The following is a 12,981-nucleotide window of genomic DNA, read 5'->3' as shown; positions in this document are numbered from 1 at the left end:
TAACTGAACGGATAACTGAAAAGATAACTGATACTGAACTGATAACTGATAACTGATAACTGAACTAATAACTGAAAAGATAACTGATAACTGATAACTGAACTGAATAAAGGAAGTAAGGATGTGAATACTCCCTCTTCTGAATGATGAACAACTTGCTTATCTGAATATTAAACTGCGGCCTCAGGCCCAATATATATATATATATATATGTGCACAAGCTGCGGCCTCGGGCCCAAGTATACGTATACATAACTGCGGCCTCAGGCCCAAAGATGCATAAAGCATAAACTGCGGCCTCAGGCCCAAAGATGCATAAAGCATTAGCTGTGGCCTCAGGCCCAAAGATGCATAAAGCATTAGCTGTGGCCTCAGGCCCAAAGATAGGTGTTGAACATTCAGGGATTTAAAATCAGGAACTGAGAATCATACTGCAATACATAATAGTGAAATACTGAATCACGCTGAGTTATATGATAATGGAATACTGAATCACACTGAGTTACATTATACTGGAATACTGAATCATACTGAGTTACATAATACTGGAATACTGAATTCTACTGAGTTACATAATACTGGAATACTGAATAGGACTGGAATGAGACATGTATTCTTGAACTGGTTATGAACACTGAAACTGCAACTGTTTATGACAAGCTGAGTAAGCTATACTGAGACTTCGGGGAATCAAACCCAAGTCTATATTGAATACGAACTGAGCTCACAACGTTCAGAATGAAAGTCATGAACGAGTTATGAAGCTAGGGAATAGAAGTTCTACAACTATTCAAGGAACTAGGCTTAGCTGTATTTCTGAGGCAATTGATACGTTGTAAAAGAAACGTAGTGTAGGGAGAATCATTAAAATTCCCAAACATAGAGAGTTAGCCTCACATACCTTAACTTCCTGCTCTTGAGCATAATACAACGTTTGTCAACCCCTTTCAACTTTAATCTAAATCAATACAAGTCAAAGGGATTCCATATTAGCAATGATTCTCATGTTTTGGCCACTTAAGCATCTTATCAAACACTTGGTGAAAATAAAGCTTCATAGTCCTTATTAATGGTGTCTCTACACCCAATGACCCATTCTCTTGTTCCTAGATAAATTCTAAAGCATCAAATTGCTATGTTCAATACCCTTCTTTATCACCCATAAGATAAACGATATCTTTAATCAATAATCAACAATCAACAATCAACAACCCAATCCTATAATTTTTCATGCTTTTCTATCAAACCCATCAACTCATATCTCATGAACTAGGGCTTATAATCATTAAACCAATGTTAGAATTAATTAGAGGGTGAAGATATTACCTTTTTGACGTTCAATCTTCTTGAATTCGAGTTCTAGGGTTTCTTCTCTCAACAATGGTGTCCCAATCGAATATCTAATGATATGGAGGGTTTACCCATGTTAATAAGATGTTGGGAAATTGAAATTAACTTAAAATCACCATTAGGAACTTACCTTGGGTGGTGGAAGGACCCTTAAGGAGTTAGGTTTTTGAGAGTTCCCCTTTCTAGAGCAAGTTTTTATGTTTTGGGGCTGTGAGAGACGAAATATAGCTTTAAAATGACCCCCCCACGCGCGAGTTCGTGCACCTGGAGGCCTGTTCGCGCGAGAGTTCGCGCTCAACGGCAGTAACACTGCCTCTCACGCGCGAGTTCGCGCACCTGAAGGTTTGTTCGCGCGAGTGTTTGCGCATACACGTACTGTTTCGAAAAACGCACATAACTTTTTGCACAGAGATCCGTTCGGGCTCCATAATATATCGTTGGAAAGCTATTTCAAAGGCCTACTTTCATACTTTAAGTTTTCTCAAATTCCTTACACATTTTCACTAAACACTGATGGAATACGGACCTTCTGCAAACTTAGTCGATTTTGTCAAATCTTATGCACCTCACTTTCCATCTTGATTTTGAAACAACTATTTTCACCCACAATCATCCCGCTAGGACTTCATATGTCTAAAATATCAAATTAATACCCATTTAACATATCCATACCTAGTCCGAATGTACGGGATGTTACATCCTTCCTCATCCTTCGCCACCCATTTGTTGCCTTAAATCAAAATATTTCTGTAGCACTTGAACCAATAGAACGCTACTAACTTCAAAACCCTTAAAAGGTCGTCTTTTTGAAGCCATCAATACCAGGAACACCGATTCAATCCTGAACCACTGCACACCGCGATCTCTGATAGCCGCTTCTCCGGCTCTATTTCACGCTTCCCCGCCCTGAGGGTAATTTGACGAAGACCATAACACCGATGAACTTAAAGTATTCAACAAGGACAATGACACCACATTGATCAGCTCCAACCCTACACCACTATATAATGGCGAGGAGTGGTCGATGCAGCTTTTACCCGAAAGTCGGGATCTATATCCACGGGGAGTTAATATTGCTTAGGAGTTGGGTTTCTATCTAATCTAGCTATGCGTGTTGCTTTTAATTACACTTCTAACCATGCTTGGATTTGTTTCTAATCTAAGTTTAATGCTACTGATTACTGAAAGTAATCTAAGTACAATATTTCTTTTAGGAGTTTTCTCAAGTGATAAAAAGCACTAGGGAAGTGACCTACACCTAGGCGAGTATCTAATGGATCTAGAGTTTAGGACAAGCTTGTTATGATTGGGGTCGCGATATAACCATCAGACTTAAGTGCTCACTCTATACCTCTCGGTAGTTTGAGTGACTTTTTCCGATTTGACTTTTTCAAGTCCAAATGGGTGTTCATGCCTAACAAATGATGTTGGCTCAAGTTGGGTATTACTATCTCTAGATTTAACCCTTCAATTGGGGCTATCAATCTCTTGAATGCATCCCAATTCCTTGTTAGCCTAATTTTCCTAGACTTAGTCTCTTTTTCTCAAGAAGAGTCTAAGTCATCAAGGCACGAATCAGTGTTTGCAACCATAAATTCTACAATTAAAGCATGAATTAAGCTAAATATCACTAGCCTATAAACAAATAAGCCCTAAAATTCAAGACCCATTAAATACCCATACTAGGGTTGGGTCACAACCCTAGCTAATGGGTTTAGCTACTCATAATCAAGGTAGAACTCAAAGATGGAGATGAAATATAAGCCATAAAAGTTAATTACAAGAAGAAAATCTAAGAATATAAGCTAAAGCTACTCTAAAATTACTCTAAATGGTAAAGTACGGCTGTTCACGAGCTCCCTGGCACAAAAGATAACCTAAAAATGTGAAAAAGATATATTTATACACAACTAAAATTACTGGAAAAAAATACCCCTATGGAGGTTCCGGTATGGGCGAAATACTGAGCGCCTCAGCGCATGGACTTTCACGGCCGCGCAAAAGCAAGCGCGAGCCGCGTTTCTTCAATTTTGTGCTTGGTTTGGCCTTGGTTTCACGGACATCGTAAAAGACACCACCTCCGTGTTAGCATCAACCGCAGCCGCGTAATTTTGACGCAGACCACGCTCCTCAGTCAAGCTCAACTTGCAGAGTCTCTGAACTTCGATCAATGCTCTCAGCGGAAATACCACTACGGTCGCGTCAGGTATTCCGTGGCCGCGCTTTTTCTTTACGGTCAGCGGTCACTATCGTCTCAAAAACATCTTCTCTGAATCTCACTTTCGCGGGTCGCATAATTGTGGCCGCTTCAGCGGTGGACCTTACGTGGCCGCGCTTTTCCATCATGGTCAGCGCTTCAGTCCCAGCTTTGAACTTCTGCAATTTTAACTCCTTCATGAGTTGATTATAGCTTTCTTGCCTCATTTTGACCAAACCCTGCAGACAAGCACATTAAGTCAGTTTTTGGGAATACTTTTACACATTTTTTTATCCAAACCTAAGCAACAGAGAGCATAAGATAGGCTAAACTCCATAGTTATCAACTCCCCCAAACTTAAGCTTTTCTTTATCCTCAAACAAACAAAGTAATTGCCACCTCCACAAGATGAAAGAAAGGAAAATTTCAGCTGTCCTAAGGTGACTTCATCAAGCATTAATTGGACTAACAATTATCCTCAACACAAATGTATTATCAACAACATACAAACTTTTTAGCACCATAGCTCTAGAGCGACACAAGAGCATCAAGAGTTGACTTAACTCATCAAGGAAGCTCGCTCTACTATGTAGGTCATTGTGGAACCCAAACTCTTACTCCTCTACTCTCCATAAGCAAACCTCACTTTAGATTGTAGCACTCAGAACAAGGATTGTGGAAAAGTACGCTCATCTTACTCAAAGGAAAGTCACAAGTCCGGCTCTATGTATCATAAGCTTGCCCCTTATGTAAATCACCACTAATGTAAGCTCACTCAACTTGAAATGGTATAGGGCTTTTACAGGAATGTAATGAAAGCTTTATGGTTCAAGGTAGGATATATCGGTCTATGAAGGTCTCATCTTTTCTTAAGCACTTCAGTTTTCTCATTTCGGCTCACGCTTTCTTGACTCGTTGAGCCATTTTCTTCTTCCTTAGGGTACTAGAGAGACACAGTGTCACACTTTCTTGTTCATGATAATCATTTTTCTCCTTTTCAACTCATTCTAAGCCTTTCATCATTGCTTCCATTGAATCCCTTTATTTTTCTATATTATTCACTTTCTTTTTGACTTTTTGGATTTTCTTTCTTTTCTTTTTGCCTTCTCTTTTCTTCGTTTTGTACCTTTTATCACTTTCACATTCCTCATCTCTCCCCCCAAACTTATGCTTTTGCCAATTGTTCTAAGGAAAGATCGGGTGCCAAGAGAGGGTCATTATAGAACGGACAAAGGTTTGTATCATGGTTGTTGAAAGAACAAGGGCTTCGGCTCAACGGGGTTCACTAGGGATATCATATTTGGGTGGCTATGGATGCTTTCAAGTTTCAAGTTGGATCAAGGAGAGCCTGTATTCATTTCTCAAGTCGAGCTACACTTAGAATTTCGCCTAGACAAACATTCGGGGCAAGTTCTAGACTTATTGGCACAAGACTTGGACTTGCAAATTAAAACCTAACCTCACAGGCTATTGGATTGCCAAAGAGACAGAGTCGAGGGCCCACAACAACCCTAGCTAACATTGAGCAACACAAATGGCTGCAAAGAGAAACTCGATGATTGTTTAGTCAACACAAGAGTCTAAAGGTCACAACTAGAACCATTCTTTGCAAATCACTTGTTTCTAACCATGAGGTCAAAGGTAAATGAGCTAGGCCCAAGTGAAGCTTTGCCTGAGACATTTTTATTCATTACTACTATTTACACAACAACATAAAGAAAACGTACTCAAACCCTTAAGAAGGTTGTCACGCCATCCATCATCGGGAAGAGCTACCTGGTTCACATAAATTCCACATTTGGAAAGAACCGTGGCATTAAGAAAATTAAAGGCTTATTGATCACGAAAACTTGTAAATGCAAGAAGCTACAAATTGAAAAAGAAACTACTAAATGAAATAAGAAGCTATGCTATTAAGGAAAATTTCTAAAGAAGTTATAAAGTAAACTACGGAAAGTAAACTGAATATGTACAATAGGGGATTGAGATGAATATACATAAGAGGGGAATGAATATACACGTGGAAAGGTAACTTTATATACATACCAAAAGTAGAAAAAATATGAAAATAAAGTACGATAAGTAGAAAATAAAGAAAAAAGATAGTATCAAGGTTATTACAAACCAATTATCCGAATCATCATCAAAATAAGGCCAACCCCTAGATAAAAATTAGCATTGTCCTCAATGCTAACAGCAAAAATAGAATAGGGGAAGGGTAGAGAGTAAAGAAAACTCCCTATGGTGCCTCTGTCTGCATGGGGTCACTGGCTGGGTCATGTGGATTGCCTGAGTCAACTCTCTCGGGGTCCTCTAGCTCAATCTCCAAACTCTCAGTCTGGGGGATCACCACTCTTCTCACCGGTTCTCTGACAGCCTCCTGTTCTGGTCCCTGTGCTGGCTGAACTGTCTGTGGTGCAAGGGAAGTTTCTCCCATAAGGAGATCCATAGGAATGTTCCCGGCTGAAGCAAACTTCTCGATCTCCTTCTTCAGCTCTCCTTGACCCTTCTTCACTTTCCTCACCTGTTTACCCAGCTCTTTGATTGTTTTTGCATGAGCATCCATAGACTCCAAAATCTTTGTTTGGTTGGAGAGAATAGTCTGCAATGATTCCTCCATTGATGGAGGTATCTGGGGTTGTGCCGGAGCTGCCTGAGCTGCTACTGCAGTGGATAAGGCAGATAGCTTTGATGTAGCTACCTGCATCCAATTGTTGATGCCGGCCAATGTCTGGTTGAGCCTCAGAGCAGTCTGAGGGCATGCTGATGAAGAAGGCATTGAAGTGGAATAAAAGCAGATGGTCCGGAGGGAGGATGTGGCATGGTAGCAAACGAACCCTCAGCAGTGGAAGGCTTGGAACCAATGGCCCTGGCTCTTCAGACTGGCCAGTGGAAGTGGTGGCTTTGCCCATGGACTTGGGGTTGTACGGACCCTGAAGGCTATACCAGAAAAATGGCCTCTTTGGCTTCACTTTGGTGTCAAAGTCCCTTCCTTCTACTTCCATGTCCTCTAGGTACATGGTGAGGATGTTTGGGAAAGGATATGAGCTTGCATACTTGCCAACCGATCTGGTAATCACCTTGTACATAATATTCCCGACGTTGATTGGGTACCCCGCCATGATATCCCCTACAATAATAGCCCGTAAGACTGGCATATCACTGTCATGCATAGTAGGGTCTAACCGGCTACACGCAAAAGTAGACCACCCTTTCGCTCGAAGCTCAGAGTGTTCCTGTAGATCGGGACCCCAGGTGTCAGCCAAGCTGGAGTAGTCCCAGGAATAGCAATCACCGATGCAAGCCAAGGGCGGGCTAACTCATCCATAGCCACCTTCTCCAGATAAAGGGACTCATCCTCGTCATTGAACCCAACATAGTCATTTAAAGTCTTTCCATCAAACATAATCTTCTTGTTGCGGACTTTGGTCAAATATGTACCCTCTTTGATGTGGGCGGCATTTGCATAGAATTCCTTGACCAATATTCATGGGCATCCGGTAAGTTGCTGGTGAAGAACTTCCACCCCACTCTCTCGTTGAAGTGCCTTTTGACATTCGGGTTGTGGGGTAGCAGATCCCGCTCAATGAACACCCTCTCAAGTGTAAGTGACCTTTAAGGCCACCACTCCCGGAACTTGTGGTAGGCTTTCTCACTCACAAACCGGTCTTGCCATACCACATGGTTTCTTGATCTCACCAACCCCCTGTCTGAGTGTCACCACCCCTCCTGTCGTCCAGGACATCATCATCATCAATGTTTACTGGGGCTTGTATGGAGGCTAGAGCTGCACCTCTTGAGGCAGGAGGTGTAGGTGTGTAACTATCTCTCGAGACCTCAGAAGATCCGGAGGATGAGGTGGATTCATTTATAAGGCTACGGGGCTAGGATTGTGCCTCTAGTTGAGTCTGGCTAGCTTCTCCTTCTGAAATATTCCGAGAGGGGACATACTCGCTGGTCTCCGAAGTGTCAGGAGTGGGCCTCCGGAGGGTTTGTTTTTTTCCAATGAGCCTTCTAAGAGCTAGGGGTGCAGCTGGTTGTTTTCCTCTCCCCCGGACCTTGGAGGACTCTCCCCTCCCTTGTTGATTATGTTGTGCACCTCGAGATCTAACCATTGTCTGCATAAAACAAGGCATGAAACTAAGTCAGAACAAGGTATCAGTCATATGTTTAAGCATTGCAGTTGATGCTAAAATATTGAAGATGACCTGCATATGCTGCCTTCAGAATCAGGCACCGCGGACCGCGAAAAAACAGGCGCGGTCGCGAAAAGTCCACTGTGGTCCACGTACAAAGGAATGCGGCCGCGAAAGACTGGGGATCAGACTACCCAGTCTCTGATATTGAGCTACCGCTAATAGCGGAAAAAGGGGTGCGGCTGCGAAACATGCAACGTGGTCCGCATAAAAATGAACGCGGCCGTGAAACCAACTTACCACTCTCTGAAACTCATTAACGCTGACCGCAGAAAAACAGACGCGGCCGCGAAAAGGCCACCACAGACAACGGAAAAAACACCGTGTCCGCGAACCTACAAGTGACTTAGTTCTCACAAATCATGAACGCGGACAGCGTAATTTGAACCGCTGTCCATGAAATTTAAGACCAGACGGGCATTTTTTACTTCTGTTAGACCTAGGGTTTCACTTTTTTTTAGCAATTAACAGGTATAATGAACAACCCTATCCCCTATTAGGCATGCACAACAAGTATCCACATGAATGTTTTAGCATCATACCTTAGTATTTGCAGCTAGTTAACCCTGATTACAAAGAAATAGTAAAATAAAGATGAAAGAAAAGAAAGGAATAAAATTAATAAAGGTATTTGAGCATACCAGTTATGAGAATTGTAGAAGAAGACTAACTCTTCAACAATTGAGATTGAAAGACCAACAATACTATGATGAACAGTGCTTTAGGTTCAGTGAGAGTCTAGGGTTCGGAAAGGGTAAAAGGAGAAGGGACCTTCTATTTATACTAAGAGTATAGGGACCCACAGACCTACCTGAGCGCGGTCCTGCGGAATTACACCACGACACGCTTTTACCTTGTTGACGGGCTGTTACTAAGAAAGAACCGCTGAGAGCGAACAACCAAGCGCGGCCGCGAAAGAGCAACCCGGACCACGAAATTTTAACCGCGAACGCGAACACAACTTTAGAGAGTTGCTATTCTGGACTTTTCAAGTCCGCGTCCGCGGACCATTTACGCCCCCGCAAAAAGCTTCCGCTGACCGCGAAATTCTGAGCGCGGTAAGCGTAATTCTCACACTTAGGCAAATTTTTCCCAGCAACAGTCCTGCACTGCACAAACAATTCCTACATAAACTTCACAACCGATTAGTCCAAAACAAAGCCTACCTTAAGAAGAAAATCAAAAATAAATAAAAACACATGGGTTGCCTCCTAAGAAGCGCCTGATTTAACGTCGCGGCACGACGCAGGTTACCATCAATCACTTGAAATGGATCATTGCCACCACCTGGCTATCATCAAACTTGCCAAGATAGTGCTTCACTCGGTGCCCATTAACTCAGAAGATTTCACCATTTATGTTTTTCAAGTCAAGAGCACCAAATGGAGTTACATGCACCACTTCAAAAGGGCCACTCCATTTTGACTTGAGCTTTCCCGGAAACAGTCGTAACCGAGAGTTGAAAAGAAGAATCAAATCACCCTCCTTGAATTCCTTGCTCCAGGCATATTTGTCATGTAAGTACTCCATCTGTCCTTGTACAAGGACGAGCTGGAATAGGCATGAAACCTAAACTCATCAAGTTCATTTAGTTGCTCTACCCGGAGATTTGCAGCTACATCCCATTCAAGGTTTAACTTCTTCAGCGCCCACATGGCCTTATGCTCTAACCCAATCAGAAGATGGAACGCTTTCCCAAATACCAAACGGTACGGAGTCATACCAATTGGAGTCTTGTAAGTAGTCCTATAAGCCCACAAAGCATTGTCAAGTTTTCTTGACCAATCAGTCTTATTTGCATTGACAGTTTTTGACAATATGCTTTTTATCTCCCTGTTGGAGACCTCAACTTGTCCACTAGCCTGGGGATGATAAGGGGTTGACACTTTCACCATACTTGGAGAGTAAAATATCAAAGGCCTTGTTGCAAAAAATGAGAACCCCCGTCTCTAATGATCGCCCTAGGAGTGCCAAACCGTGTAAAAGTATTTTTCTTCAAGAAAGCCACTACACTCCGTGCCTCATTGTTAGGCAAATCCAAGCTTCAACCCACTTGGAAACATAATCAACAGCAACCAGAATGTACGTGTTACCACATGAACTCACAAAAGGTCCCATGAAGTCAATGCCCTATACATCAAAAATGTCAATCTCAAGAATAGTGGTGAGAGGCATTTCATCCTTCTTGGAAATTCCACCAGCTCTCTAACACTCATCACATCTTTTCACAAGCTCACTAGCATCTTTATATAATGTCGGCCAATAAAAACCACAGCTCAGAACCTTTGAAGCAGTTCTCGCCCCACCATGATGACCACCGTAGGACGAGGAATGGCAAGCATCAAGAATGCTCATTTGCTCCTCTTCCGAAACACATCTCCGGATCACACCATCATTACGAATTTTGAAAAGATAAGTCTAGTACCAGTAGTAATCCAAGCTATCCCGTTTAAGCTTTTTCCTTTGGTTAGAAGAGAGCTCACATGGGACAATTCCGGTCACAAGAAAGTTAGCAACATCAGCGAACCAAGGCATACTATTCAAAGAAATAAAGAGGAGTTGTTCATCCGGAAACGAATCATTAATTTCGAGGCCATCATGGGGCCTTCCCTCCTCGTCCAAGCGGGACAGGTGGTCCGCCACTTGGTTTTCACACCCGTTTCGATCAACAATTTCAAGGTCAAATTCTTGATGTAATAGAACCCATCTCATCAACCTAGCCTTAGAGTCCTTCTTTGTCATCAAGTAACGGAGTGCCGCGTGATCAGTATGAACAATCACTTTGGCACCCATGAGATAAGGCCTAAACTTTTCCATGGCAAACAGTATGGCTAGCAACTTTTTCTCCGTTACCATATAATTAACCTGGGCATCATTCATAGTTTTGCTTGCATAGTACATTAGGTGAAACATCTTGTTCACCCTTTGCCCCAAGACTGCTCCTACAGCAACATCACTTGCGTCGCACATAAGCTCAAAGGGTAAGCTCCAATTAGGTGCGGTAATAATGGGAGTGGTTGTCAGTTTGTAGTTGAAAAGCTCAAAATCTTGCATGCACTCTTCATTTAACACAAACCTTGCATCCTTTTCCAACAATTGCACAAGGGATTCACCACCTTTGAGAAGTCCTTGATGAACCTTCGGTAGAACCCCACATGCCCAAGAAATCTCCCCCCTTGACGGAAGTAGGAGGAGGGAGTTTTGACATCACTTCAATCTTTGCCTTGTCCACCTCAATACCGTTCTTGGAGATCTTATGGCCGAGGAAAATGCCCTCCTCAACCATAAAGTGCACAAGATTTGTCTCTTCACATCGGGCAAGCACCTTGTTAAGATTCTTCAAGCATTCTTCAAAGGAGTCACCCACAACACTAAAATCATCCATGAACACTTCCAAGAATTCCTCCACCATGTCTGTAAAGATATCCATCATACACCGCTGGAAGGTAGCCGGTGCATTATACAAACCGAATGGCATCTGTGAGAATGCAAAGGTCCTATACGGGCATGTGAAGGTGGTTTTCTCTTGGTCCTCTGGTGCAATCAAAATATGGTTGTAACCTGAGTACCCATCCAAAAAGCAGCAGTAGGCACCCCCTCCAAGTCTATCCAACATTTGGTCAAGAAAGGGCAATGGAAAATGGTCTTTGCGGGTCACTTTCTTTAGCTTCCGGTAGTCCATGCATACCTTCCATCCGATGACAGTCCTAGTGGGGATCAACTCATTTTTCTCATTTGTGACCACAATCATACCACCCTTCTTCGACACACATTGTACCGGCGAAGTCCATGAACTATCCGAGATGGGGTACACAACCCCTGCATCTAGCCACTTGATAACTTCCTTCTTGACGACCTCTTGCATAGCCTCGTTCAACCTCTTTTGATGTTCCACAGAGGGTTTGGCATCATCCTCAAGTATAATCTTGTCCATGCAAAAGGTGGGGCTTATCCCCCGAATATTAGCTAGAATCCATCCAATTGCCTTCTTCCTTCTTTGGAGCACCTCAAGGGTGGCATTTACCTGCACGTTAGTTAAGCATGAAGAAAGAATAACAGGTAAAGTTGAACAAGGGCCCAAGAATTCATACCTGAGGTGTGAAGGCAAAGGCATCAACTCCAATACTTGAGGTTCCTCGATTAAGGGCTTTGTTGGTGGAGTCTTTCAGTTCTCAAGATCCAAGGAGAGTTTCCGAGGATCATATGTGTAAGAACCCATTCCTTGCAAAGCATTGACATACTCTACCAAGCCTTCATCCTCAGTCACATCATGGTTCAACAACACAGCTTCCAAAGGGTCCTCCACATTTATCATAGCACTGGTGTCTTTAACAATCACCTCGGTCACAAGATCAACAAAGGAACATACTTCGTTGCTATTGGGCTGCCTCATTGATTTGCAAACATAGAACATAACTTTTTCATCACTAACCGGAAGGTGAGCTCCCCTACTTCCACATCAACCAAAGCCTTCCCTTTTGCTAGGAAAGGTTTCCCCAATATGATCGGCACCTCATAGTCAACCTCGCAACCCAAAATCACAAAATCCGTGAACTTGTCGACCCGAACAAGAACATCATCAATAATACCAAGCGGCCTCTTCATTGTTCGATCCGCCATTTGTAATCTCATTGAAGTAGCTCTCAGTTAACCAATACCTAATGTTTTGAATACAGAGTAAGGAATCAAATTTATACTTGCTCCCAAATCACACAAGGCCTTTGTAAAATCGGCACTCCCAATGGTACATGGAATGGTAAATGCTCAGTGATCTTCAAGCTTTGGAGCCATCGAGTGCAGAATGGCACTCACTTGATGAGTCATTTTGATGGTCTCACAATCCATAGATCTCTTTTTAGTGACCAAGTCTTTCATTAACTTGGCATATCCCGGCATTTGCTCAAGATCTTCCACTAAGGGCACATTGATCGACAAGCTTTTCATCATCTCAATAAACTTCTTGAATTGGTTTTCATTCTTTTGCTTTGCTAGTCTTTGAGGGTAAGGCAGAGGAGGCCTTGGCAAAGGAGCCTTGGCTTTAGACATTACCATTTCCGGTATGTCTATCACGTGTTCCCTTTACGGGTTCACGTCATTTTGAGTTTCCTCCTCATTGTCATGAATATCAATTCTCACCTCAGCATTCAAATTCTCTTCACTCACTTGCTCATCAACTATTGGATCATCATCATTTTGCACTTCAACCTTGTCACTCACAACTTCCTTTTGCTTGGAGGT

This window comes from Nicotiana attenuata, unplaced genomic scaffold (genome assembly GCF_001879085.1).
Source record: "Nicotiana attenuata strain UT unplaced genomic scaffold, NIATTr2, whole genome shotgun sequence".
Classification (NCBI taxonomy): Eukaryota; Viridiplantae; Streptophyta; class Magnoliopsida; order Solanales; family Solanaceae; genus Nicotiana; species Nicotiana attenuata.
This window is presented reverse-complemented; position numbering follows the sequence as displayed.